The 23,812-nt window shown below is 34.3% G+C and overlaps 1 protein-coding gene across 3 annotated transcripts in view; it reads right to left on the bottom strand.

Moving 5' to 3' along the window:
- Positions 1-23,812, bottom strand: part of LOC149573230 (exopolysaccharide production negative regulator) — a 144,706-nt gene that overhangs the window by 74,134 nt on the left and 46,760 nt on the right. The gene's annotated exons all lie outside the window — the stretch shown is intronic.

The following is a 23,812-nucleotide window of genomic DNA, read 5'->3' as shown; positions in this document are numbered from 1 at the left end:
CAGTCTTATATTTTATGCTCTACAACTAAGTTACCACATTCGCTCCTCCCTGCTGGAATTCGATATTCGGTTCGCAGGAAATTATATTTTGGTGCGAATTCACCCCAAATTTGGTTGCAGACACTCAAATTCAATATAAAGTCTCTTAGAAGAACCCTCTAAGACTTTGGCATGAATTTGGAAGACTTTTGGTTTGGACATAGGAACCTAGAATGAATTTGGAGCGAATTTGACTGTAAATGTCATTTTCATTAACTTTTTCATAAAGAATTTGTTGAGGCAAATAGCTTTGGTTCAGAAAATTGCACTAATCTCATGAGACCATACTCATGTATATATACATGTCGATATGCAGAATATTGATATGTATATGTACATGAATATTGTCTGAATATTCTTAATGGAGATCGCAACATTCAGAACTGCCGATGCATATTATTGAGTAATATCTCAGATTTGGACAATCGTATTTATACTGATTGTTATCAATTGTAAAAGACTTAGTTAAAGTCTTAATGACATTAGTTCTTGTTATGACTAATCATCGGGTGTGACCATTCCACCGAACAGCCACATCGGTGAATGGACATGTCTCCAAACGGAGACATGCCCCATTCACCCATGTACCCGTCCACATCATATATTATGTATATGCCGCCCAATATTGCAACATAGTAATTGATTAATGTGTGCAGATCGAAAGCTATATACAGAAGCTGATCTTGAATAAATATTTATTATCATTTGCATTGAGTTTTATATATATTGTGCAGCACTTGTATACTTCATTGGCATTGACTATACCTGCAAGAAATATACATAATTCAGCAGCGAAAAGGAAATATGTAAGTAAACTTTACAAGGTATCAGAGCTTGGCTAAGGAAAGATCACACTAAGTTTATTAAATCAGATTTTTACTTTAAGACAAAGAATCCTCTCTTCCTACAAAATGACAAACACAATGAGATTCGAACATCACCTTGGAAGTGCTGATAACTTTGAAACTTTGAGTAATGATGTTAAAAGAAAACAAATTGGAGTCATTTATAAAAGAGGACAAAGAGGAACCTCAAGATGATACTGAAAAATCAGAATGGATTGAGAAGAGTGAAAAGGCAATGAAAATAATTGTTGATATTGTTCGAGACCACATAGTACCTATTGTGGCAAAACATACCACAGCTTATCGTATCTTTCGAGCTCTTGAAAATGCATCTATAATCAATAATACTAGCAGAAAACTTGCTCTTAAAAGGCAGATGAATAGTATAAGCATGAATAAAGGAGAAACTATAAATGCTTATTTTATGAGAATCATGGACTTAAGAGATCAATTATCTGCACTTGGTTATGAGATTGAAAATCAAGAGTTATCCTTAATAGCATTCAGAGGACTTCCAAACTCATGGGAATCCTTTGTACTAGGCATAAGTGCTAGGTCTAAAATCCCTAAAATGGATCATTTAAGATCAAATTTTCTTCAAGAAGAATCAAGATTAATGATTAAGGGAATACACAAAAACCCTAGATGAAGATGTTCAAGTTCATAATACAAATGCTCATAAGAAAGGAAAGAAGAAAAACAACAAAAGGAAAAGAAACTTTCATTGAAAAGGACAATCCAAACAGAAGAAAGATTTGTCCAAAATCCAATGCTTCAAATGTGATCTATATGGACATTATACATTAAATTGTCCTGATAGATCTAAACCCCAAGCATCTTTTGCAAAATCTAAGAAGTCAAATGAAGGAAATGAAAATGAGAAATATGCTTTATATTCTGCATTATCCAGCCAAATATCAACTAAAAGGAATACATGGATAGTTGATAGCGGGTCTTCCAGACACATCACTGGATATCAGGATAACCTAGAAAGCATGGAAATAGAAATAGATGAAGAAGTTACAATTGGTGATGACTCTGCACACTTAGTAAAAGGAATTGGGACCTGCACCATAAAATTGAAATCTGGAAATTCTATTCAACTTTCTAGTGTTCTCTATGTACCAGGTACTAAGAAGAATTTAATATCTATATCTGCTCTTGAAGATGATGGTTATAAAATTGCTTTCATGGAGGGAAAGTACTAGCATGGCTTAAAAATTCAACCATTAAAAGGGCTCTAACAATAGGAGTACGAAAAGGGCTCCTATATGAGCTATGTGCTAAGACAAACCTTGCACTTGTACATGAAACCTCTGATTCAAATGAAATATGGCACTGAAGACTAGGTCATATCAACTTTCGTGCCCTAACATCAATGGAGAAGATAGTAACTGGAATGCCCAAGTTAAAACGTATTCACAATAAATCATGTAAAGGTTGTGCCTTAGGCAAAAACACTAAAAAGCCAATTCCCCATAGTTTGAGCAAAACTAAAGAAGTGTTGGAACTAGTACATTCTGATCTATGTGGGCCCATGTCTATACCATCTATAGGAGGATTCTTGTATTATTTTATATTTGTTGATGATTTTTCAAGGAAGACACGGATATACTTCCTTAAATGCAAAGAATCTAAAGAAATTCTCTCTAAATTTAAAGAATTCAAAACTATCACTAAGAACTCCTCTAGTAAGAACATTAAAATTCTGAGAACAGATAATGGGAAGGAGTATACTTCTGAAATATTTAAAGAGTTGTGCAAACTCACTGGGATTAAGAGGGAGTTCACAATCCCTTACAATCCTCAACAAAATGGGGTTGCTAAAAGAAAGAACAGAACTATTGTAGAAGCTGCTCAGGCCATGATTTTTGATCAAAACTTGAGTATGTTTTTCTAGGTTTAAGCATCCAACACAACAATCTATATTCAGAATAGACGTCCTCACTCACATTTGGACAATAAGACTCTTGAAGAAGCATTTTCTAGAAAGAACCCTAACATCAGTCACCTAAAAATATTTGGATGTCATGTATATGTGCATGTACCTAAGGAGAAAAGGACTAAGTTAGAACCTTCTGGAAGAAAGGGTATTCTCATTGGTTTTAGTGAAACAATAAAAGGATAGAATCTACATTCCTGGACAAGAACAAATAGAACTAAGCAGAGACGTCATCTTTGAGGAAGACGTTGCTTTCAGAAGAGGCAAAACCACTGATAAACTAGATACATTTAATGTATCTCCAGAAGAGACTCTTGCTCCTGAAATTCAGAGGAAGTTTCCTGAAGAGACTACAACTAAAACTAAAATCCTTCCAGAGTCTCAAGAAGAAAGTCTTGATCACTCTAAAAGGCCACTTTGGGCAAGGAAAATAATATAGGAAGGAGATGGATTTGCAGCCCGTTCAGGAATCTTCCGAGAAAGCAAGAGACCTGGAAAATTGACATATAATGCTTTTGTATGTGAGAGCTTGAATCCTGAACCTTCTAGCACTTCTAAAGCACTTAAACATCAAGCTTGGAAAGATGCCATGGTGGAAGAATACCTATCTATACTAAAAAATGATGTTTGGGACATTGTTTCGAGACCTAAGGAAAAATCTGTTGTCTTCAAAATGGCTCTTCAAAGTCAAGTATGCTGCAGATGGCAGCATTGAAAAACATAAAGCTCGTTTTGTGGCTAGAGGTTTTTCTCAAAAGGAAGCAATTGATTTTGAAGAATCTTTGCACCAGTTGCCAGGTACACTTCTGTTAGAGCTGTAATTGTCATTGCAGCAACCAAAGGTTGGAAAATCCATCAAATGGATGTAAAAACAACGTTTCTTAATGGAAAGATAGAGGAAGAAGTATACCTAGAATAGCCAGAAGGATTTGTAACTCATGATGTTGCTTCTTATGTGTGTAAATTGAAGATGGCTCTATATGGACTTAAACAGGCTCCCCGAGCCTGGTATGAGAAGATTGACAAATACCTCTTAAGTCTTGGATTCACCAAGAACATGGCTGATTACTTGAAAGTAATTAAAGGTGATATGTTAATTCTAATTCTTTATGTTGATGATCTTTTGATTATAGGTGAAGAACACCTTATTGATCAATGTAAGAAAGATTTGGCTTCTAAATTCGAAATGAAGGATTTAAGAATTCTCCATTACTTTCTTGGTTTGGAACTACATCAAAAGTCTAGTAATATTTTTCTACATCAAAAGAAGTACACTATTGACATATTGAAAAGATTTGGAATGTGGGACTGTCGAGCCATGTCTACACCTATGGAAACCAATCTTCACAAGCTAATGGAAGCAAGTGTTAAATCCAGACTAGTTGATCCCACCTTATACAGACAGATAGTTGGGTTCTTAATGTATCTTGTAAATACTCGACCAAATATCTGCTATGCAGTGAATGTATTAAGTCAGTTCATGTGCGAACCTCGTGAGATTCATCTTGTAGCTTTGAAGCACATATTGAGGTACCTTCAAGGTACTATTGGATATGAACTTAAATATGAGAATACTAGCTTGGAATTACATTGTTATACTGATTCTAATTGGGCCGGAAGTGTAAAAGACAGGAAAAGCACATCAGGATGTTGCTTCAGTTTAGGATCAGCCATGATCTCCTAGATATGCAGAAAGCAAGCTTCTGTTGCTCAAAGTTCTACTGAGGCAGAGTATATTGCAGCAGCTATGGGAGCTTGAAAAGCAGTGTGGCTTTGGAAGTTGCTTTCAAACTTGTTTGATGAACCTTTGAAACCTACTACGATTCATTGTGATAATAAGTTGTATCAAGTTATCTGTGAATCCGGTATTTCATGATAGATCCAAGCATATAGAGATTCTTTACCACTACATGAGAGACATGGTGGAAAAAAGAGCTATTCAATTAGAATATATTAATACAGGTGATCAAACTGCTGACATACTCACCAAGGCTCTCCCTAAAGTGAAAGTTGATCATTTCAGAAAGAAACTTGGCTTGATCGAAATGTACGTTTATGAGATTGAGTCTCAACTTTGTAAAATTTGTTTAAATTGTAAACTCTTTCTTCATATGTGTGACTCTATGACTCATGGGCCTACCCTATGTTCATTATTTAAAGTGATAATCTTTTATAATGGAATATTGATTCTGATAATATAAGGTGATGATTTTATTATTATTAGATTACTATCATGATGAATATCATGCGACTTGATATTCAAGGAAAGAGCATGTTGGTGGATATCATGTGACTTGATATCTATTGAAGATCAATATGTTCAAATTCATGGTGGATATTATGTGACTTAATATCTATGGATTGAACTGGTATAGTGTATATCATGTGACTTGATATCTTTATACTCACCATAACTGAAAAGAATATCATGAGACTTGATTTTCTTATATATATCTTGAGAATATGACTTCTTATAATGAGAAAATTCATATGCACTTTGTCTTCCCTAGCTAAGAGGGAGTGTTCAAGAAAATAGCTTTGGTTCAAAAAATTGCACTGATCTCATGAGACCGTACTCGTGTATATATACATGTTGATATGCAGAATATCGACATGTATATGTACATGAATATCGTCTGAATATTCTTAATGGAGATTGCAGCATTCAGAACTACCGATGCATATTATTATTTAAGTATTATCTCAGATTTGGACAATCCTATTTATGCTGATTGTTATCGATTGCAAAAGACTTAGTTAAAGTCTTAATGGCATTAGTCCTTGTTATGACTAATCATCGGGTGTGACCATTCCACCGAACAGGCACATTGGTGAATGGACATGTCTCCAAATGGAGACATGCCCATTCGCCCATGTACCCGTCCACATCATATATTATGTATATGCTTCCCGATATTGCAACATAGTAATTGATTAATGTGTGCAGATCGAAGGCTATACAAAAGCTGATCTTGAATAAATGTTTATCATCATTTGCATTGAGTTTTATATTACTGTGCAGCACTTGTATGCTACTTCATTGGCATTGATTGTACCTAGAAGAAATATACATAATTCAGCAGCGAAAAGGAAATCTATAAGTAAACTTTACATGGTATCAGAGCTTGGCTAAGGAAAGGTGTCAGAAAATGGAGAAGACACAATGATTCAAAATGTAGTAGTGGCTGCTAATCTTAAGCCTCCACCGAATATTCCTCTTTGCTCCTATTACTGGGAACTTCCAACGAGGTATCTATATATTAATGTCTCTTACGTTCTCCAATATCTGCGCAATGGTCATTGTATTATGTTCTGCAATTTGCTTTGCTTGTATTCCTCCTTATTAGTTGTTCATTCCCCATGCATTGGTTTTGGTTCCCACATCTAATCACCATTCTCATTCTCATAATTGGCCTTGCTTTACATATCCTTTCCAAGCTATTATGTGGATGAAGACCATTTGAGTATTTCGTACGATAATAATAATCTTCACATAGATCTATTAAAATGTTGTAATTTTAGTTGTTATCGCCATAATATATTCACCAATCCATGTTGTCAATATACAATGAGAAAGGACGAGTATTGTTTGATAACGGATGTTGAATTGTTCTATCTCCTTATTCCTTCTCTTTTGTGCGTTGAATATCACTTTCTTGTTTGGTTTGCACCTGTAGTTATCATCTTTGTTCCTTCAACCTTGATTCCTTATCTTACATTTGCAGTTTGGCTCTAATACCATGTTGATTTTAGGATCACTACAAATGTAATAGCACTGCCTGTAATGCATCTGTTTTCCAAAGGCAACAATCTCCCTCTTATTTATACTGTGGATGAGAAATGGAGAGTTATGTCCCTTCGTGGGACATGTCTATTCTGTTGGGTGGATATTTTGCAACCGATAGTTTTGGGAAAATCCAGTCGCAAAATAGGTAGACCAACCACAACGTATAAGACCAAGTCTCTCCTACATTAAAAGGAAGGCTCCCCCTTCTGACTGTTTCTTGGGTCAACTCAAGGTAAGCAAGAAGTTGAGAGATTTTGAAAGGGTGTTGTTGTGAGATTTTCACACCATCGCCCCAAAATTTTAGCAACCCCCTTTTTTTTATCGCCTCGGCAAATTTTTGGATTGTCCAACAATTTTTATTTTTTCGAGAATTTTGAGCCTTGGACACTTTCAGGCCAATGGAAGAGACTTAGCTTATTTTCACCCGATTTTTTTTAACTTGATTTTCTAGAGCCACCAATTCTATCCTTAGGCCAAACAAATTTCGAAGTTAATTCCAACTTGGCAAGATAAAATTGTGAATTTTGTACTTAGACATTTTCTTTTGAAAATTTGGATATAACTGTATAAATTTGGATAATTTTCAAAAAATGAAATTTTTGTTAAATTTAGTCTTTTGGAAAATCTTAATTATTTTTTGGTGAAGAAAATTAATCTTTTTGATGGTGAAGTCAAATTGCAAAATAAATTTTTAGGCTCTAGAGAAATAATTTTGTGTTAAAATGCTAAAATTGCTTAGCTAAATCGATTGGGATTAAAATTGCAAAATTTGGCTTTAAATGGATTAAATTGTCTTGAAAACATTTTTGCCATTTAATGAAATTGGTAATTTAATATTGAAAAAATGGCTTTTGGCTAGCCGAAATCTAATTTTAATGACGTACTAATTACTAAATCTTCTTTAAATGGAAATATTTAACACCTCTAAGGCATTATTTATTTTCCTTTTGCAATTTAGAACCAAACGGCAATTTAAAAAGTTAATTTTCATCATGGCAAAATTAATTTTAGCTAAGTATTTAATTGTGGGCCATAAGTTTGCATTAATTATTTGTTTTTCTTTCTCCTAGGGTCCAAATCGGCCAGCTATGAGGAAACTAGAAAGTTGGGTATAAGAGGAGGCCTCTCTCCCATTTTCTCCTCACTTCTCACTTCTCCTTCTCAGGGTGTTGGTGATTTTGCAAGGGCAGATCTGCACTCTTCTTGCTTGGCGAAATTTGTCGAAGGCGAATTTTGTGGGGGCCAAAATTTGTTAGAGCCGAAGGGCCTGAAATTTGTGGGAGCCGAAATTTGTCGGAGCCGAATTTTGTGAGAGTCGAAATTTGTGGGAGATAAAATTCTGATTTTTGCAAGAAGCTGCAATTTTTTCCCTAGGTTGGGTAATTTTATTTGGAGGTGAATTAAATGATAAATTTCTAATTTGCAAGTGGATTTGGAGTTCTTGAGGTCTAGTCCTAATTCCGAAAAGTCGCTGTGCAATTATTGGTTAAGGTGAATTTTCCTCATCTAGAGTTGCAAGGGGTCCTTAAGCTAACATCCTTCTTTCGTTCTAGTCTAAGGATTGCTTCCCTTGGTTCTATTTGCCTTCTGGTCCACCACTCTACCATCCCGTAATAGGGGGACGAGTATGGAGGATGTTAGTGCAGGTAAGAATCCTAAGCTGACAAAGACTAAGAAAGACAGAGGATATGATGCCCAAAACACCCTTCTTCTCGAAAATGAAGAGAATAATTGACACCAATATCGGTACATTGGACATGATACAGATGAGAGACAGATTAAAGGAACGACAATCCCCCTTGGCTATTGGTAAAGGTAATTTCAAATCATTTAAAGTTGAAAGGGGTCCTTAAGCAGATTTCCTTCTTTCGTTCTAGTCTAAGGATTGCTTCCCTTGGTTCTACTTGCCTTCTAGTCCGCCACTCTACCATCCCGTAATAGGGCGACGAGCACGGAGGATGTTAGTGCAAGTAAGAATCCCAAGCGGACAAACACTAAGAAAAACAAAGAGGATATGATGCCCAAAACACCCTTCTTGAAAATGAGGCGAATAACCGATACCAATGGCGGTACAATAAAAGGATATACAAAAGGCAGTTGCACATCACAGTCCAAGCATCAACACTTCCATTTCAACCATGATGAGTGATGTTGGGGTGGCACTTGATTTTGAGGACATCAAAGAAGAGGATATCAATGAGACAGATTTTGGATCGAGGTTGGATGAGTTGGGAAAGGTTGCTATCAAAAAAAGGCATTTGGGCACCCTTTCCTCTCTCAATGCTTTTATTGGATTTGCAAAGGAATGAGAAAGATCACGAAAGGATACTACAAGCAGGGAGCAGCATGGCGAAGTCAGCAGAACTCAAGGCGAAGCACACACCTTGTCCTCCTATGGAAAAAGTTAACGAAAGGCTAGCTAAGTTCATTGCCTTAGCTAAGAAAATGAAAGAAAAGGGAAGATTTATATTAGAAGATCATTTGATGTAAGCCCAAGTGGCAATTTCCCTTTCTTCTAGAGTAGGACAAGTGTCTATTTCCAATTGGCCACCATTTTGGTGCCTTCTCATTGGTTGCCACTTTTTGCACTTTTTTCATTGGTCCATTGATGAGGTGGCAGCTTCTCATTGGCCAATGGGGTGGCAACCCTAATTAGGGTTTTGAGGATCCAATCTGGATCGTTGATCTTGTTTTGATCTCCACCGTCCATTGTATTTCTGGCCCCTATAAAAGGCCATTTGCTCTCATTTGTAAAGTCTTGGAGAAATTGTTGCGAAGATAATACCAAAATTGCTCTCTTTTTCATTGTTGCGATTTTCATGTTGCTTAAAAGCATTGGGTATTATTGCATGTTTTCTACTTCCACATAGTTAGATTTATTTTCAAGTTGTTAAAGTTGGTTGCATTTCAAGTTGTTTAAGTGAGGTTAAAATAGATGGATAGTTGTATGGTAGCATTGGTAAATGTTTGATAGGGATCAATACTAGACCACTAGCATCCTAGCGGCTGGTTGGGAAGCTTTGTGTGGTAAACTAGTTTATTATTCCTTTGAATCATTGCACCTGTGGAAGTGAGGCCACTGATCAGCTCTCATTAGATTCGATCCCCGTCCATTTGTTAGCCTTCCATTAATAGGAATAGGAGTAGAATAGTAAGTAACTGGGTAGTCGAAGTCTAGAGTGAGGGAAGTTAGAGGAGTAGGTCAAGTATTAGAATACATCGATTCACCTTCCACCACCATCACTTTCCCACCAACATCATCCTTGGCAGATGCATCCTCCATCATCGCCACCATCAACATTATCTGCCCCCGCATATTTCACAAACCAAACCACCATCACCTTCATTCCACCAAAGCCCAAGTCATCCTTGAATGAATAGCATAAGGCTGCCTACGTGATTACCAGCAAATCATATCGATAAAACTGAGCGAGTATCCACAAGAGTAAGGAACATTGGAGTTATTCTCATATCCCATGAGCAATAACTTTTCAAAAGAGGAATTGTATGTTTGATACTCCGTATCAGACATCCAATTACTAATATGTTATGTAAGTGATACAAAACTCGCATCAACAGGTGTTACCAATATTCTTTCCTCTTAACTTTCAAGAAAGAATCCACTTACCTGTGGAGCGAGTAATGAGAAAGATGAAATATCTAACTACACTTCTCTCTAGTAGCTAGAAATAGTGATACTAATAAACCAACACCAACTCAATGGCTAGTTGAAAGTGTACCAGTTTGGCTCTAGGTCCTATTTTAATCTATTCTCTAAAGAAAAGCCTCTACCATTGGGGCGCAGCTTCCAAAAGTAGGGAAATTCTAACTATCTTTCGTGAATTTGAGACGGCAATACAAGCTACAGTCAAAGCTTCTAGTCTATGTATCACAACAATCGCTCTTAGTCAAAGCTTCAGCTCTAATTGCTTCTTAACTCACTACGCTCTATTATTGCACACACAATAATAACATGAATCAAAGACGATATGCACAAACTACAGTCAAAGCTTCTAATTTGCTCTATCACAATTGCTTCCAATCAAACCTTTGAATCCAATTGCTTCTCTTATTCACTTTTCTCCCAAATTCATACTACACAATTAAAATTATGCTTGCACAAGTGTGGTAGAGCTTTCTTACAACAAAAAATGATTTTTACAATGAGGGGGCACCCCTTATATATGCAAAGGAGTTTAAAAAAAAGATGGAGGAAAAAGTGGAAGCAACTCAACCAACTTTGAAACGATCTAACTAACAAAAGAAATTATTGGATTACATGTCATTACACACATAAGTCATATTACATGTAATTACACATTTTCATGTAATACATTCTCTTCAATTACAAACATGAAAGAAGAAGAAGAAGAAAGATGGAAGAGAATTAAAACAACCCTAGGGATTGTTCTGAAGGGCCTTGTACTTGGTGATGCAATCCTGGATGATGACAGAATCGGGAGTTTTTGTATTTTGTGCCACAGCATTCACCTTGACATCCATGGTGTTGTGTCTTTTGATAGCCTCTGAATCTCTTTGATGAATTGCTTGTTGTCATTTGAAAACTTGATGTGATCAAGCTTTTTTCACTCAAGTTGTCATGAATTCTCCTTTGTAGATTGGCACATTTTGGAATCTCTAACACTTTGAAAACCTTCTTGACGGTGTCCGACTGTACACTCGAAACAACTTTCCGACAAGCATTAGCAACTTTTTTCTTTTTTTGAAAAAAAATGCTTGGCACATTCCCCCATGAACTTAGGCTCTCGGACAATCATTGGAAAAATGAAGATCAAATGAATTATTGCTTCTAGAGAATCAAAACATGCCTTCTTGATAGGATGTCTTTTTCTTTTTTTTTTTTGAAGTTTTGACATATCTTGAAGTGTGTGTCGCAACATGAAGATGATAACATCTTCCAATGAGATTAAATCTTTGAGAACTTTGAGATTTGAGTTACAATGACAAATCCATGATGGGTAAGTATTTAAAGTATGGATTAGACACTTATGGAACACATATGATGGCTGGAAATGCACTGGAAAGCATATGCATTTGGATAGAAAGGGCCAAAGTTGGATTTGGAAAGATGGATTGCATGTGGGTAATGATGGGTTTTCGTGGGTATGGCCAAGAATGCAAGTTGGAATGCATATGAATGTGTGCAAATGATAACTTTTGACTTTAAAAGTGTGACCTTTAGTCAAAAATAGGGTCTATGGATGTCATTACACGTAAAGTGGATTGCATGTAAAAGAGAACATGCATTTAGGTTAAGAAGATGGAAATGCGTGTAAATGGGAACGAAAGATGAAATTGCATGTAAATGTGGTCGGAGGGTGAGATTACATGTAATCGCATGTGGAGAATGAGATACAACGTGTCATGACATGGAAAGTGGAATTGCATGTAATTGCTCTTGAAGTGTAATTACATATGAAAGGAAAGGATGCAATGTGCCTTGGCATGTAATGGCAAATATAGAATGAAACGATGCACTTGCACAAAGAGGTGAAAGGTGGAGTGAAGTGAAACGTACTCAAGTTCTTGGGAAAGAACTTGCAACTTCTTCCAGATGAAGAAAAACGAAAAAGCAAGCAAACAAACAACGAAAACAAGCACAAAAGAACACGTACCTTTGGTATTAATCTCCAACATGTCAACAAGCAAGTTACTTCAACATGCAAACTCAAATTTGGAATTTGGGAAAAAATCAAAAGTATGAAAATGAGACTTTTCATCATTTTTAAAGAGAAAATGCACTTTTCATGGCATCTACATCAACAAGTGTGTAATATCAAGCTAAAACATGCATCAAAACATCAAGTTAAGCATGAATTAATTAGCAAAATGGGAAATGTCCACTTACTTGAAGATTAATGTGCCAAGAATGAAGGGGAAGAAGTCCCAACTTTGAAAAATTCTCAAAACAAACTTGAACCTCTTCAACCTTGCAATGATGAATTCGAAAAGAGCATCCAATGAGGAGTTTTTGGATAAGAGTGCCCAAAACATGCCCTACAATCCCTCAAAACACCAACGTTTTTAATACATGCAAGCTTTTGGGACGATTTTCATCAAAAATCTGTTTCAAACGTGTTTGTCAATAGCAAGATTATACATGAAAACTCCAAAATGCCTCTTCTTTAGCTAAAAACGTGATCAAAATCACCTAAAAGTGGACGTCCAAAACATGCCCTACAATCCCTCAAAACACCAACATGTTTAATACATGCAAGCTTTTGGGACGATTTTCATCAAAAATCTATTTCAAATCTGTTTCAAACGTGTTTGTCCATAGCAAGATTATACATGAAAACTCCAAAACGCCTCTTCTTTAGCTAAAAACGTGATCAAAATCACCTAAAAGTGGACGTTTTTGCCAAAAATGTGGCTTCAAATCTTCATGAAATGCAAAGATTTCTTCATGGATTTGGACACCAAAAGCATGGGAATGCATTCAAATGCAAAAATGCCCCTAGGTAGAAGATTTCCTTGATTTGGAGTGAATAAATTTAGAGATTTGAAGCAAAAACATGTTCTTGGAGGACAATTGCATGAAAATTTCCCTTCAATCTTCAAAATCGGGTCTTATGAAGACATATGCATGCATTTGAAAACAAATCGCACCTTTTGGGTGCAAATACATGTTTTAAAATCATCAAAAGTGACTCCTTAGCAAAATCACACCTTTTGGGTGCAAGTGCATGTTTTAAAAACACATGTAACAGAGTTTATAAGCAAAATCGCACATTTTGGATGCAATTGCATGTTTTAAAATTTGCTCTCATATGACCCTTAATGTAAAATCGCACCTTTTGGAGGTCATTGCATATTTTGAAAACACTCAAATATGCATGTCTCACCTTTTGGGAGTCCTTACATATTTTAAAACACATGTATTTACATGTTTTCTGTGTTTAAAATTTGTCTTTTCATTCAAAATCGCACCTTTTGGAGACAATTACATATTTTGATGTAAATGTGCTTGTTGACATGTTATGCACAACTTAAGTGAGGAATTAAGCACATGTCAATTTAACATTTGATGAAATATTACTTAAATGAGTCATAAATAATATTTACACCGTATAGTTAATATATAGTGCGCAAATATCATTTTAAAAGTAATATTTACGAAGATGTTTTGATTTAAAACTCAAAAATTAAATCAAACTATATAGTTAATATAGGCACTTAAGTAAAAATAAATAAAAAGCAACTCAACTTAAAAATATAACTTAAAGTGCTCTATAGTTACTTTAAGTGAAAAATTAAAATGATAAAATATACTTTGGAAATCTATATTTGTTCATTCATATGATCGATGATATTGAAATCTGAATATGTCTGAGGCATCTATATATTTCATTTCATACAAGTTCTCTTAGATTCGATGTCATTATCGACATGATTGCCAATGTCGATCCTGGGATGATTATCAATCTGTTTGTGTAAAGGCCGATACTAAATTTGCATTATCGATCTTCAAGTTCCATGTGCAAGCAATGCACTTATTGAGTTGGTGATTATACATATCGATCACTGTTAGCATTTGTTATATGCTAACCAACACATGATGAGATACCTTGATGAATGGTCATGTCTCTAATTAGAGACATGCCCATTCACCAACGTACCCATTCATTTGTTATATATATTCAAGCAACTCATTCTTGTTGATATCTAAATCAATTAATATCAAACAAGATCTTCTTCAGTTCATAGATTAGAAGCACTCTATAATTTCTAAAGTATTGCACATGCATTCTATTAAATCTGCAACATATCAATATTGAATCAGTAAGATTCTGAAAATAAAATTGGTCTAATATAAAACTTTACATGGTATCAAAGCCAAGTTAAGGAAAGATCTTATTAAGTTTGAGAGATCAGATTTGCACCTTGAGTTGTAGTCTCATATTATTCTTCTAAAATGTCAAATATGTTAAGATTTGAACACCATCTTGCAGGTGCTGACAACTTCGAATCTTGGAAACTTTGAATAATGATGCTACTAAAAGAGAACAAATTAGAATCCTTCATAAAAAAAGAAAAGAACCAAAAGATGATCTAGAGAAAACTCTATGGATTGAGAATAATGAGAAAGCCATGAAAATAATAGTGGATGATGTTCAAGATCATATAGTATCTATTGTGGTAAAACATGTAACAGCATATTGCATGTTTAAAGCCCTTGAAAATGCATTTATAGTAAATAACACTAGCAGAAGACTTGCCCTTAAGAGACAAATGAATAATATTAGCATGAATAAAGGAGAATCAATAAATGTCTTCTTTATGAGAATCACTGAATTGAAAGATCAATATTCTTCAATCAGTTATGAGATTGACAATCAAGAGTTATCCCTAATAGCATTAGAAGAACTACCAAATTCACAAAAGCCATTTGTACAAGGTATAAGTGCAAGATCTAAACTTCCAAAATTAGATCGATTAAGATCTGAATGTTTTTAAGAATATTCGAGACAAATGACTAGAGGAAAACAAAAGCTTATAGACAAAGACATTCATGTTCTTAATACCAACTCTCATAAGAAGGGTAAGAAGAACTCCAAAAGGAAAAGAAACTTTCATGAAAAAGGATCTTCAAAACAGAAGAAAGACCTGTCCAAAATTCAATGTTTCAGATGTGATCAATATGGACATTATGCACTAAATTGCCCTGATCAATCATAACTTCAAGCATCATTTGACAAAACTGACAAGTCAAACAAAGATCAAGATCCTGAGAAGTGTGCCTTCTACTCAACCTTGTCTAGTCAAATATCAACCAATTTCAACACTTGGATAGTTGAAAGTGCATCTTCAAGACACATCACTGGGTATCAAGATAATCTAGAAAGCATGCAAATAGAAAGAGATGAAGAAGTTACAACTGGGGATGATTCTGCACATTCCGTAAAAGGAATTGGGACCTGCACCATCAAATTAATATTTGGAAAATCTATTCAACTCTCTGGAGTACTATATGTACCAAGTATAAAAGGAACTTAATATCTATATCAGCACTTGAAGATGATGGCTATAGTGTTACATTCATGGAAGGTAAAGTACTAGCATGGGCAAAGAATTCAACTATAAAGAAGGCTCAAACTATAGGAGTAAGACAAGGACTGTTATATGAACTTTGCACTAAGACAAATTAAGCACTTGTTCATGAGACCTCACATTCAAATGAAATTTGGCATCGAAGATTAGGTCATATCAACTTTCGTGCCCTAACATCTATGGGGAAGTTGGTAACTGGAATGCCCAAATTAAGTCAAATTCAATTTTGAATCTAGTAAAGGTTGTGCCAAGGAAAAAAACAAAAAAATTGTTTCCTAAAAGTTTGCGAAAAACTAAAGATGTGTTAGAACTAGTACACTTTGACCTATGCGGACCCATGTCAACACCATCCTTAGGAGGATTTTTGTACTATGTGATATTTGTTGATGATTTTTCGAGGAAGACATGGATATACTTCGTTAAGTGCAAAGATTCTTAGAAAATTTAAAGAATCCAAAGCTATCACTGAAAACTCCTTAGGACAGAAAATTAAAGTTCTAAGAACAAATAATGGGAGAGATTACACTTCAGAAATATTTAAAGAATTCTGCAAACTTGTTGGGATTAAGAGGGAGTTTACAGTTCCCTACAATCCGCAATAGAATGGAGTTGCTGAAAGGAAAAATACAACTATTGTAGATGCTGCTAGGGCTGTGATATATGATCAAAGTTTGAGCATGTCATTTTGAGCTGAAGTATCTAATACAACAGTCATTTGAGGATATTTGAATGTCCTGTGTATATCCATGTACCTAAGGAGAAAAGGACAAAATTAGAACCTACTGCAAAGAAAGGAATCCTTATTGGTTTTAGCAAAACAGCAAAGGGTTATAGAATCTACATACTTAGACAAAAACAAATAGAACTCAGCAAAAATGTCATCTTTAAAGAAGACATTGCTTTCAAAAGAGCAAAAATTTCAGATGAACTAGAAATGAATGATTCACTCAATTCCATGGAAGAGGTTCCTACTCCTGAGATTCAGAGGGAGTACCCTGAAGAGACTTCAAAAGAAACTAAGATCCTTCCAGAGACTCAAGAAAAGAGTCTTGACAATAATTCTAAGAGGCCACTTTGGGCAAGAAAAATAATAAAGGAGATGAATTTGCAGCACCTATAGGGACAATCAAAGAAAGCAAAAGACCTCGCAAATTAACATACAATGCTTTCAAGTGTGAGATTCCAAACTCTAAACCTTCTAATGCTTCTGAAGCCATCAAGCATCAAGTTTAGAAAGGTGCGCTGATAGAAGAATATCAATCACTATTAAAGAATGATGTTTGGGACATAGTTCCTAGACCTAAAGGGAATCTATTGTTTCATCCAAATGGCTCTTCAAAGTTAAGTATGTTGCCGAGGCTAGCATGGAAAAATATAAGGCACGCTTTGTAGCTAGAGGATTATCTCAAAAGGAAGGAATAGATTTTGAAGAAACTTTTGCACTAGTTGCTAGGTATACCTCAGTCAAAGCTGTAATAGCCATTACAATTGCCAAAGATTGGAAAATTCATCAAATGGATATGAGAATTGCCTTTCTAAATGGAGCTATTGAGGAGGAAGAGTACTTAGAGCAACCTGAGGGTTTGTGACTCTTGATGCTGGTTCTTATGTTTATAAATTAAAGAAAGCTCTATATGGACTTAAACAAGCTCCCAGAGCCTAGTATGAAAGGTTTGACAAATATCTACCAACTCTTGGATTCTCCAAGAATGACGTTGATCCAAATCTCTATTTTGAAGTAACTAAAGCTGATATGTTGATTTTAATCCTTTATGTTGATGATCTTCTAATTACAGGAGCAAACCACCTCATTAATCAATGTAAGAAAGAATTGACTTCTGAATTTGACATGAAAGACTTAGGGATTCTTCATTACTTCCTTGGATTGGAAGTTCGACAAAAGTCAGGGAACATTTTTCTAAATCAAAAGAAGTACAGTTTTGATATTCTGAAACGATTTGGAATGTGGGACTACTGAATCCAGACTTATAGATCCCACTTTATATAAACAAATAATTGGGTCTCTAATGTACCTTGTGAATACTCGACCAGATATCTGCTATGTTGTGAACACATTTAGCCAATTCATGTGTGAACCTCGAGAAGTACATCTTGTTGCTTTGAAGCATATATTGAGATATCTTCAGGGCACCATTGGGTATGAACTTAAATATGAGAATACCTATTTAGAGTTGTAGGGATATATAGATTTTGATTGGGTCGGAAGTGTGAAAGACCGAAAAAGCACATCAAGATGTTGTTTCAGTTTAGGATCAGCCATGATCTCATGGATTTGCAAGTAGCAATCTTTCGTCGCTCAAAGTTCAACTGAGGCAGAATACATTGCAGCAGCAATGGGAGCAAGAGAAGCAGTGTGGCTTTGAAAACTACTTGTGAGTTTATATGGCGAGCCTCTGAAACCTACCATTATTCACTGTGATAACCAAAGTTGCATCAAGTTATCCGTGAAACTGGTCTTTCGTGATAGATCGAAGCATATAGAAATCCCTTACCACTATGTAAGAGACATGGTGGAAAGAAGAGCTATTCAGTTGGAATATATTAATACGAGTGATCAAACAGCTAACATTCTCACCAAGCCTCTTCCAAAGGTGAAAGTTGATCATTTCATAAAGAAACTTGGTAAGGTTGAAATGTAAGTTTCTAAGATTGTGTCTCAAATTTGTAAATTTGTATTAATATAAATAAAGATGTTTAAAGTGTAAACTCTTTTGTCATATGTATGACTCTATGACTTATGGGCCTATCCTATTTATGTTATTGAAAGGTGACAATCTTTTAATAATAAATTGTTGACTCTAACATTATAAGGTGACGACTTTATAATGATTAGATTACTATCATGACGGATATCATGAGACTTGATATTCATGGACATGTCATGATAGTTAATTGGACATATTGATAGATATCATGAGACTTGATATTAGTTGAAGATCATCATGCTCGTTTATCATGGTAGATATTATGAGACGTAATATCTGTAGATATACCATTATCTGTTATAATAAGACATCATGAGACTTGATGTCATTGCACATACCATAACTTAGATATACATATAAGAAGAATATCATGTGAGTTGATTTTCTTAAGCATATCATATCTTTTGTTATCACAAGATAGGTGATATCATCCTGAACTTATTGAAATATATATTTTCTTCCCTAGCTAATCAAGAGTGTTAAATCATATAGCTTCATTCAGAAATATACTTTGGAAATCTATATCTGTTCATTCATACGATTGATGATATTGAAATCTGAATATGTCCGAGGCATCTATATATTTCATTTAATACAATTTCTCTCAGATTTGATGTCATTATCGACATGATTGCTAATGCCGGTCCTTGGATGATTATCGATTTGTTTGTGTAAAGGCCGATACTGAATTTGCATTATCGATCTTCAAGTTCCATGTGCAATGCACGAGTTGGTGATTATACATATCAATCACCATTAGCATTTGTTATATGCTAACCAACACGTGATTAGATACCTTGATGAATGGTCATGTCTCTAATTAGAGACATCCCCATTCACCAACATACCTATTCATATGTTATATCTATTCAAGGAACTCATTCTTGTTGATATCGAAATCAATTCGTATCAAACAAGATCTTCTTCAATTCAGAGATAAGAAGCAGTCTATAATTTCTGAAGTATTGAACATGCATTCTATTAAATCTCCAACATATCAATATTGAATCAGTAAAATTCTGAAAATAAAATTACAGTCTGTAAGTCTGATATTAAACTTTACAAAATATAACACGATATTTTAATTTGTGCAGTTACACTTTAAAAGAACATTTTTTGGGCACTAAAATGGTCATATCTTTTGATTGCCAACTCCGATTAAGCTCTAAGATAGACCGAATCGAAGGGAATACCAAAAGCAATGACTTGAGCAAAAACAAAGGACCAAAAGCCAACAAACACACACTCAGAAACGAGAAAAATGATGTTGAAGGCTTCAAAAATCAAGCATAGGCTCAACAAATAAAAGAACTAAAAAGACTTGACAAAAGCCTTCAGTAAGAGGATTCATTATATCAATCGGGACCAATTGATTGATCAATACTAACCAATTAAATAATAAACTAAACTAAGAGAAATGCGAAACTAAGTTGAAAAGTTTCATACTGTTATCTACATTTTGCGGTGACAAATTGCAAGACAACATATTCATTAACACATACTCTTTTATTAATATGACATTTATAATACATATATACACATATATATAATCTCTTTAGTCTTATTATATTAATTTCTCTAAAATAATATTACTAAGATACATACAAATATATATCTCATATATAATGAATATGTGTGTGTGTGTGTGTGCGCGCGCATATATATATATATATATATATATATATATATATATATATATATATATATACGCAATAGTATTGTCTTATAGGATTTATCCGACTAAAACTGTAATAAGGTACAATCTACAATAGGTTGAAAGACAACTTAGAGAAATCAACTGACAAGGCCCTCCATTGTGCAAAACTCAATCATTATATTCGATAGTCCGGGCAGGCTTTTAATACTCAATCAGCACTCTCCTACAATAAGTTGAAAATCATACAAGCTGAAAAACAACAACTCGTGCCAACACAGTCTAGTATTCATTCCACACTTTATACAATTGCTCAAAACAAATCTGGGTTCACTTGAGAAAGAGCATTTAGCCAATTCATACAATCTGGAATAGATTGTACAATATCACCCCCATTTCTCACAAGTGAATTTGTTAATTTATCTCTACGCATGCACTCCAATTATATCAGTTTTGTGTGATCCCATACCATTGGTTCACGTGATCTTTGTAATTGGGGTGCTAGGTAATGCCCCTCTAACCCTGGCAAATTGTTACTGTAGCTTTGAGTCATGATTGGAATGCTTAGTAGGTTTTCCTCTGAATATTGTTTCTAATTGTTTTGTTCCTTGGTTTATCTTTGTAGTAAATTTTATGAAAAGGAAAGAGAATGTGACCTTATAGATCTACCATATGTAATTTGGACCCTCAAGCATTCTTAGCTTAAAAAGACTTTCCTGTAAAATTATACCAATTCCTTCGTATACATTGTAACCTTCTATATCAATGTAAGTATCTATAGGGTCCTAAGATTTTGAGTAGTACTAAGGAAATGAACATCGGTTAGGTATATGGTCAGATAGTGATATAACATTGTCTAGGCTTCGTGACACTATTAGAATCTGCATGATATTTTGATCTTCTTAAGTATTGTGCTTTAGATCATGCGTTATGCTATGCTTTTGTGATGTTCACCTTAGCAATGCTAATATTATAGGATTAGACATATTGTTTAGGTCTCTATTTTGTGTCATATTGTATGCTTTACAGTATGAATGTAGGTGTCCTACTTAGACTTCTATTCTCATCATACTACGGATTATTCTTTACCTGTTGTTTAAATTTCTATTTCAGTATTATATTATTTACATTATGCTTTCAGCATCTTGGTTGGACAAATTGTTTATTTGGATGTTAGTACTGTAGATATTATTTCTTTTAATTCAAGATTATGATTTGGCTTTAAGCTAGCCCAGCTAACCTGCTGACCCACCATGTGTTTTTATCATTGTCTAATGTGTTTTCTATATGGTCACCGCTTGCCTATATATGTGTGTGTGTGTGTGTGGGTGGGTGGGTGTGTCATACATTTGTCGGTCAATGATGCAAGTGTGTGCAAGTACAGGTACTATTAAGTCTCTAAACAATCTATCAATTCAAAGATGATGTCATGATCCATGTAGGCACCCTGAGCTTAGAGATCCTAGTAGGGTGTCATCTTGTCAGCTACTTGATTGGGGGAAATTTTGGGGATTCCTATCTTTAATTTTATTTGGTGATAATTAAAAACTTTATTTTGCTTTGTTTGTATTTTTTATCTCATGATGTTCTAGTATCAAAGCCCTATGTTTCCACACTAGGAACTCTGGGCATTTGTTTGACTCATGCATAACCTTAGCATTAGATAGAACCCTTTTTTTCTAAAGGATCAGTATAAATTAACATCACATTTTTCATTATTCCTGATGGAATTCTATATTTCAAAACATTAAAGTCTGGCATCCCAAGTCACGAGAAACTTCGTTAAGGTCCTTAGATGATTATGTTCCATTTCTTCTTTATTAAGGGAAAGTTAAAGCATCTTTAGTGTATATTATGATCCTTATTATATGAACATTTCTAAGTGGCTAAGATTTCAAGAACTTGAGACAACTTCATTATGAACATAGAATAGTTTACTTTTCAAATCGATTTCACTATTAATATAGGATACGATACCTTCTCGAGTCCATGAGTTGTGAATGTTTATACTCTAAAGTAATTAAACTTATTATAGGATAAAATATGAGGATACAGTTGTACACAGTATAAATTGGCTAAACAAATAATCATCATGTATAGTTACATGCATTCATGGAGGAGCTATAAAATTAGGAGATGATAAGACCACTAGTAAATTTTTAACTACCCATGCTAGCCCCTAAAAGCCAGGATTATGCATTTCAAAGTTAATTTAGACCAATGATATATCTTAGGGAGTTTAAGTGTTTCTATCCCTATCTTCAGTATAAAAGAAAAAGATACTTGTGTAGCGTATAACTTAAATCTTTCAAGCAATTAGTAAATAATTCTATAGAAAACAATTAGATTTAAAATGTCTTGTCTCTCTTCCCTCCTAACCTCTAAGGAAAGTTCTAAACTATTTTGGAATAGTGCTTATTAAGGAAACTCACTAAAGAGTTAGTCTTCTAGAAGTTTCTTCGCTACATTTTGAAAACATTTTTCAGATAAATTTGTAAATTGGGTAACTCAAATTGAACGTAAGAATAAAATAGGACTATAAAATATTATAAAATATGTCCCCTATTGAAATAGATCAAATAAATTATCGATAAAAGAGAATATGTTCATCAATTGAATTATAAAGGGACTAAGAAGGAGTAACTACAATAGTGCGTAAGCAAACAAATTTATAGGGTAGAATTTGTATTCAATTCTATTAGAAATACAAGTCCTTATTCCCAAAAATGTTACAAGAGTTGGATTATAAGTTAAGGTCGCATCAATACTTGAAACAACTAAGGAAGTGATTATGAATCCAGGTATTAGATGGGATAAGTAATATTCTTATGCTTATTTTGACAAATAGAGAAGTTAAAAAGAACTCGTCCTTAGCTAGTGAAATCTAGAAGTAAAATTGAAATGTGTAAGCAAAACCTTAAGTTTGTACATAGTCGTGATTGTTTCTCCTTGGGTAGGAAATAATTAACTCTAACCAGCTAGATTGTATTCTCTAAAGTATGTCTATTTTAGAATTATGTGACTATTATGTTTCCAGTATAAAGATTAACTATGTTTCAGGACTATCCTTTTTGCTTTTGAGAAATTAACGACCCGAAATTCACGTCCCTTACCTTGGTAATTCATGATTGAATTAGTTGCATAGAATTATCAATTTAACTCAAGGATGTTTTATCTTGTGAATCATTTAGGAATATCAACTTAAAATTTTGTCTTGAGATGTTTAATTGATTTTGAAAGTTAAAAAACATAAAAATTTCTAGGTAAACCACATTAATACATAGCCTAGAATTTAAAGAATTACTATGAAATAAGGTTTTTGATAATACTAAGGAAATGAAGTAAAAAATAATAATAATTTCTAAAACTTCTAAAGGCCTAGAAGGAGAAATTGTTGGGAGATTTTAGGGGATCCAAGGAGAGGAAACTTGGGGGAAAACTTCAGGCTTTTGCGAATCCATGGGACTTAATTCAAGTAGGCGATTGTTCTTTCCTTCTTCCTCACCTTACCTTAATAATAACACGAGAATAATGGAAAACAATCATTGAAAATCGATAAATAAATTTTTTGTTCTTGTTAAGCGTGTGTATATGTTTCGTATGCCTTATGTTCCTGCAAGTGGTAATGGTTCTTTATGTATGATTTTTTCTTTGAGTCTTGCACAATGAATTCATCAACAACTACTGATTCCTATGATAGATCCATGCACAATCACTCATAACCTTTACAAATGAATAGATTGAGTT

Source organism: Cupressus sempervirens, chromosome 2 (assembly GCF_028749045.1).
Source record: "Cupressus sempervirens isolate cs-2001-9-10 chromosome 2, ASM2874904v1, whole genome shotgun sequence".
In the NCBI taxonomy this organism is placed as follows: domain Eukaryota; kingdom Viridiplantae; phylum Streptophyta; class Pinopsida; order Cupressales; family Cupressaceae; genus Cupressus; species Cupressus sempervirens.
This window is presented reverse-complemented; position numbering and strand designations above follow the sequence as displayed.